We start from the raw sequence: 6,190 nt of genomic DNA on the forward strand, positions 1-6,190 counted from the left end.
ATTTTATTTTCGTTTTTCTTACACGCTCAACGATTGTACCACAGTTTAGTGTTATTTTTAAGCAAAACAATGTGAAAGAGCCAAAGTTGAAGTGAAAACAAAGAGTCTATCCGGCTCACGTAATGGAACACCTAACGGCCAGTTTCCTAAAACTGCCGCTAGGTGCGCCTTTTTTGTACGCTAGATCCCCCTGGTGTCATTTGCGTAGAACTAGATTTAAAAACATAGATGCCGCCACTGTCACGCAAACAGTGACCGTGCCAGGTAGTCAACTGAAACTTTGAAAAAATATTTAAAAATATTTTTTTTTTCACTCCTATAATCAAATTAACGAGCGCAAAGTTAGTCATTATGTTACTTAAATCATCTCCATATATTTGCATTGCATTATATTCAAAAATATTAGATTTTGCCCCACATTTTGTTTTTTTTTTTCAGTTTAGTACAGACTAACACTACAGAACGGTAGGCCTTGTTTATGTTTTTTGTGATGTTTTGTTATTTTTTTAATTTTTGGTGGATCAGCGGGAGCAGCTGAACCTGTGTTAATATCCACAAACGGACGGAACTAGTTGCAGCGCGAACCCGGAATCTGTTGCAACGTAGTTGAAAGGACACACCACACGTCGTAGTCGTAGCACGACGTGTGGTGTGTCCCCTCGTACGTTGCAACAGATTCCGGGTTCGGGCTGCAACTAGTTCCGTCCGTTTGTGGGTAGAGTTTTTCCAAGAAAAATGTCTGGAACTGAGAGTGCCGCAAAAGTCGTGGAGTCGGCGTCGGAAGATCACGATCCGGACTTTTTGGACGAACCGGCGGATGTAAGTTGCCAAACGACTCGTTCTTGAACCCGTCCAGGTGCAGGAGGCGCCCGTATATCCCGAATGTCATCCTGTACTACACCGGCGAGGTGATGCACGAGGACGACGACGGTGAAGAGGAGGACGAGCGGCCCCAGCCGGCCAAGAACCAGAAGCACCGCGGTGGTCACGGTGGCGGCGGCGGCATGTAAAAGACGCCCAAAATCCGGTCGAGTGCCAGCAGCAGTAAAGCAGCGATAGAACGTGAGTGAATCGACGGCAAAAACGTGTCACTGCTAGAGACCCTAAATAGGGAGACTGGTCTAAGCTGGCTAAATCGATCTGGCAACGTATGTTTTGAGCTTGGCAACACTGATAAGTTTTGCTGGGCGTAAAGGCAAATGCTCGTTTGGATACGTCAAACTCGTGTCTGTTTGGGTACGTCAAATTCACTTCGACCAGTCTCCCTATTAAGGATCTCTAGTCACTGCTGGTTCCGGTTCAATCGAAACGTGGCATCTCGCCTCGCATTTTTCGGAGACGGCTTTTTTACCCACTAGCTCAAGACTAAGGTACTGTACCGTAGCTGTCCAACAGACTGAGGAATAATTTAAAAGGTGATTGTTTGTTTTGTTTTCTTTTTGGTTAGCGCAATGGGAAACGCTTATTCGAAACCGTTAGCTGTCAGTAGTGGCCTACCGGCACTCGATCCAGCAGAACAACCCCGGTAAGATCGATGGAACTACACGGCTTCATTTCGAAGTCCCGCACGGCGAACAAGTACCCGTCGTAGTCAACTTGCCGCACACCCTAATGCCGACGATGTGCCAGCAGCGGCAGCAGCATGGTCGAGAACCGGAGAAGTCTGACCGCGACCATCCACGACAACCGGAAGATTCGGAGAAGGTCACGTCGGCCTCGGCCAACGCAGCTCACGGTGGTCGTCAACCTGGAAGGGAAGCAGCAGGGGCCTTCATCCGACGAATCGATCCAACATTTTTGCCTTCTGACCGTAATCTACGGGCTAAAGAACTAACTCCAGGTTCCTAGGAATGTCAGCGCTCAATAGAACTGCCGAAGACTTTGAGCAGCAATGTCTTGAGGTTGCCGAGCAGATCAAAGGACACACGTACGTGAACGACCTGGTCTCCGGTGCAGATTCGGTGGCAGAAGCAGCGCATCTGGTGGAGCAGATCGACGAGATTGCTGACAAGGTCGGCCTTGCTCTGCGCAAGTGGTTCTATAACGTGGACGATATGCTTCTTCCTTTCGCCGACGTCTAAAATGCAGCGGTGCCAATCGAATTCTCCGACGAACGCCAAGCCATCAAGGCGCTGGGGATCTACTAGCTGCCGCAAGAAGATGCGTTCACCGTCAAGGTGCACATGGACAGACCAAACATGAAGCGCCAGTTACTGCCCGACTTGGCAAAGCTTTTCGACCCCATCCGGTGGCTGATGCAAGTCAGGGCGCGAGCGAAGATCCTATTTCAACAAAGTTGGCTGTGCCGGGGTCGAGCAAATGTGGATCGAGTTCAAGAAAAACCTGTTGCACCTGGATCAAGTCAAGATACTTTTACAACAGACGTGTAGAACACAACACGATTTCTTGGACTTACGTCGCACCCATCCGGCAGGTTTCACTACCCCGACTGGAGTGTGGCTCCTGGCAAGGCTGATGAAGCGAGTGGCCAAGGTGAAGATGTTTGCGTACACAGATTCAACAATCGTCTTGCACCAGCTTGCTATCCACCCACGCGAACTTGACACATACGTAGCGATCTTGGAGAAACTGCCACGGTCCCGCTGGTTTCACGTCGAGTCCGTAGAAAGCCCAGCCTCCCGTGGAATCTTGTCGGCGTAACTAGTCGGCAAACCGTGGCACGCCATCCAGTCCTCACCAGTGTGGCATCTGGGAAGCAGCCGTCAACCGCCAAGGGCAAGGGTTTTTTTTATTTCAAAATAATAGATCACATTCAATACAAGGGCAATCAAAACTACGAGCTCTAGGATATCCTGATCAAAATTCCCCTCGTTGTCTTCTTCTATCATGAGCACGCGTACGCTGCCGTCGTACACCAAGCTCACCAATCGCGCAATCACCACCGGAGTCAGCGAGCATCTTCTTAGAGTTTAAAAAATTATAGGATTTGCAAGAAAGTCTACAATGATAATTTACATTTTCTCCATTAATCTCTGGATTAAACTTTTTTTGCCAATCGGAGCTGTTCTCTTTGGAAAGTTCGCCTTCGCTGTTGCTGCCGCTCACTAATTTAGAATAATTTATTATTTAGTTCCGGAAGCTTCCCGCTGATCGTTGGTTTTGCCGTGGCCCATCAATGTGAGCCCATAACATGATCATACCCAGACGAGCTTCGTTTGGGCGTACACCACTGAACCATCCACCAGGTCATCTCCTGATCAAATGTCCATCTCGATGAACCTGTACACCAAAAATAAATTACGCCGCTAGCTCGGGAACAGTGGCCTCAAGGATCGGTAGCTAAAGCCGCTAACTATCGTGCAATATCATTTGTATTATGAAGTGCAACTTGCGGGTTTAGAGAAGTCTATTCTTTCTCGATGACCATGTCCGAATGACCAACAGCCGAAACGTCCTCCGCCAGAAAATCCGCGTCGAGCTTGAAATTTGAACAGCCGTTACCCTATATTGTTATTTTTTTATTTTCTGCAGAAAGAAAAACAAATTTTATTCACAATCAACACAGGTGTCACCTCGCAATAGAAAAAATTAAAAATCTTAAAATTTCAGAAATTTTAAAAATTAAAAAAATAGTAGTTCGAAAATCCAATAAATTCTTGAAATCTCTTTAAATTCAAAACAAAATAAATTTAAAATAACAGAAATTAACAATAAAATAAAAGAATTAGTTAAATTCCTAAATTTCCAAAAAATCCTTAAATTCCCAATGCTTAGTTCCTCATTTCCAAAACATCTCATTTTTTTTAATTTTCATAAAATTTCATAATTTCCAATAATTGAACAACATTCTAAATTTCTTAAACCTCTAAAATTCTAAACACTTGAAAATTCATAAAATCTCTGAAATTTTTAAAATTTCGAAAACTTCTAATACATTTTGGATTTCAAATCTATTTTTCTAAATTTCTAAAATTCCCGAATTTGATCTTCAAACCTTCAAAATTGCAAAACTCTTAAAATTGAAAGAAAAACCAAAAAAAAATCACAGAAATCTCCGAAAATATATATTTTTTTTGTTACATAAACTTTTAATGTTAATTAATTTCTATATTTTGTTTTTGTCTCAATAGAATCGCTTGTAGGCAGTTGGACTCACAATCCAAAGGTCGTCAGTTCAAATCCCGGGGTATATGGAAGCTTCGGTTTAAAAAGAGGTTCAATCAAGCCGTCGGACACCTAGTTTTGAGTAGGATTCTCACAATCGAGAACGCTAGAGCAATGCTGTAAAGCGAACTATTTATTTATTTTTATTTTTTATTTTACAATAATTTATAATAATTAAATTAAATCTTATATCATAAAATTCTGAAATCACGGAAACTTTATATCTATTGTAAAAAAAAACAAAATTCCAGTCATTACCCGAATTCCTGAATCTCAGAAAAAATCCTAAAACTCTTAAATACCTTAATTTTAAAAATCTCATATTCATATATTTAATAATTAAGTTAACCAAAAAATAAAAAAAAATCCAAGATTAATTAGATTAAATTTTTTTATTTTTCATAAAATTATTTTATTTTCAATAATTTAACAAAATTCTAAACTTTTAAATTCTCTTAAATTTCAAACTTTCCAAAATTTATAAAATTCCCGAATTTGATCTTCAAAATTCCTAAAACCATAAAATTTCAAAATCACGGAAATCTTTGACATTACTTAAATTCTCCAATTTTCAAAAAATCCTGGAATACCCAAATTTTAATTTTTTTTCTTATTTCAAAATTCCAGAAACTTTTCAAATAAAAAAAATACAAAATTTAAAATCCAAGAAATTCTTAAATGTTTAAAATATTTAAAAATTTTAAAGCTCTTAAAACAAAATAAAAAAAACAGCAAAATATATCTAAATTTGTCCTATTATGGATATTTACAAAACGTTACTTGAATTCCCGAATTTCTTAAATTCCGAAAACTCTTAAAAATCCTTCAATTCTGGAAATTTTCAAAAATTAAATTTTTTTTTTATTCTGAATTTCCAGAAATTCTAAAATTCCATTAACTTTTAAAATTTTATATTTTCCAATAATTGAAAAAAAAAAATCAAATTTTCTCAAATCTCTAAAATTCCAAAAACTCTTAAAACTACAAAAATTTTAGAAGTTTTTAAATTTCTAAAATTCCTGAAATTATTTAATTTGATCTAAAAATCTTAAAAATTCATCAATAAAATCTTAAATTTGTTTTTTTTTAGCAAAACATGCAAAATAAAAGTAAATTACTTAATTAACAAACAATCCTTAAATCCCCAAATTTTTAAAGTTTTAGATTGTTTTCAACTATTTTTTTTATAAAATTACAGATATTCATAATATCAAAAAATACCAACTCTAAAAACTCAAAAAAAAAAAAACCAGACATCTCTAAAACTCTTTGATTCCAGAAACCCCTATTACTGCGTAGCTCTAAAAAATCACTACCGTGGCTGTAAGGTTACGGGTTTCGCCTTGTGAGCGTAAGGTGATGGGTTCGATTCCTGTCGATCCCTTCAAAGAATAATTCTGCTCTTTGGGAATGCTGACCGGTAGGGGATGGGTTTCTCATTTTTAATAGATTTTAAATTTCAAATTTGTAAGCAAAAAAATAAAGCGATCATAAGATTTTAATTAAAATATTTTTTTATATACGAGATTAAAGGAATTAAAGGAATTTTCAGAATTACTTCGATGAATATCTGTAATTTTAGAAATTTATTAAAGAAAATGTTTTAACTTCTAGTTTACTCCTTTTTATAGATTTTGAAAATCCCAGAAATTCCAAAAACTTCCTAAATCCCCAAAACTCCCAACAGTACAAAAAATCAAAAGTTTCCAAATGTTGCAGCAATTCGTAAAATTCCAAATATGCAGATAAAATTCCTGAAATTCCATATATATCAGTTAAAATTCATAACAAACCAAATATACAGAAACATCACCCATATTCCTGAATCATCAAAAACTCCCAAAATTCTTAAAATTCACAAATTAATTAAATTCCAGAAATATCCCAAACTACAAAACTCCAGATATTTCTAAATTCTAAATGTCCATAAATTCCCTAAATTTCCAAACATTCTAAAATCTCTTAAAATTCTTTAACTTTCAAAACTCAATAAAATTTAAAAAAAAAAACAGAAATCTCTATATGTTCTTATGACTCAACAGTTCTGAAAAAATAAAAAAAAAAC

The sequence above is a fragment of the Culex quinquefasciatus genome, chromosome 3, assembly GCF_015732765.1.
Source record: "Culex quinquefasciatus strain JHB chromosome 3, VPISU_Cqui_1.0_pri_paternal, whole genome shotgun sequence".
NCBI classification, from domain to species: Eukaryota; Metazoa; Arthropoda; class Insecta; order Diptera; family Culicidae; genus Culex; species Culex quinquefasciatus.